Raw genomic sequence first — 1,295 nt, 5'->3', positions numbered from 1 at the left:
CTACCCCTGGTTCCACTTTGGCCTCCCCTCGGTGCAATAGGCCTTCCACGGTTACTAGGAGTATTTCCTCCCATTGTCAGATGAGGAGTTTTCAATTGTGGACAATTTGGTCTAATGTGGTCAGGTGAATTGCACTGAAAACATCTTTTGGGTATAGTGCAGTCCCTTGACAAATGACCTGTCTCTCCACAACGATAACATCTCTTGGGTTCAGAAGGACAACTTCCCTGATGTATCTGTTGACACTGTGGGCATGTTCTATCAGAAGGTAACTAAGGAACATGACTATTGGATTTAATAAATTTGGGTCTTCGAAAACCAACGGAAGATCCTTCCCACTTTCTTTTCTCAACAATTTTCTCTTCATCTTGCCGATTCTTATTTCTTTCAGTAACTTCGGCAGCATTAACGGCTAAAGAGAAAGTTTCAGGGTTCATAGCAATCACGAACTCCCGAATAGAAGGCTTCAGACCCCAAATATATCTTTCTACTTTTCGAGATTCTGAAGATATATAGTGCTTAGCAAATCGGGAAAACTCAATAAATTTCTCAGTATATTCCCGCACATATCTGTTTCCTTGTTCTAACTTAAGAAAATCTTCCTCCATTTGTCTTACTGCTGTCATAGGGCAGAATTGTGTTTTAAATTTACAAACAAATTCTTCCCAAGACATTGTTTGCAGTATATTTGGTTGTGCCGAAGACTCCACATCCCACCAATATAAGGCATAAGATTTGAGCATAGATACTGCAAATCTAACCTTATCTTCTTCAAAACACCTACTAGTGTTAAATACTGATTCAATTTCTTTTATCACCTCCTCGATTATTGCTACCTGCTGAAGGAGCTGGAGGATTAATTCAACTTGCTCAGTTTCTACTCTAGCTGGCAATCCCATAATAGATACTTGAGTTTCCCTCAATTTTCCCATTTCTTCTGCTAAATCATTTCTAGTTATGAATTCATATTGTTGTCTCTGTTCCTGTTGAACATTCCCAGAGTGGGATTCCTCATGTTCAGAATGTATTTCAGTTTGACCCCTTCCATGWGACTAACTTCTTCCTCTACCACGTCCCCTTGGTCTTCCCCGACCTCTATTTATGGACATGCTAGTTGAAAGATTAGCAGGTGACTCTTCCCTTTCCTCAGACACTTGACGAGCAATTCTCTCTGACCTTCGCGATTGATTAGACATCTGCAGATATTTTAGTATTAAATATCACGTATTCACATTCCCAAATATAATATGGTGTCCAAGTACAGATATGTACCTGTAAATTCATAATTACATTGG

Source organism: Cynara cardunculus, assembly GCF_001531365.2.
Source record: "Cynara cardunculus var. scolymus isolate 2C chromosome LG 17, CcrdV1, whole genome shotgun sequence".
Classification (NCBI taxonomy): Eukaryota; Viridiplantae; Streptophyta; class Magnoliopsida; order Asterales; family Asteraceae; genus Cynara; species Cynara cardunculus.
The sequence above is the reverse complement of the archived record's forward strand: the minus strand, read 5'-3'. Positions refer to the sequence as shown.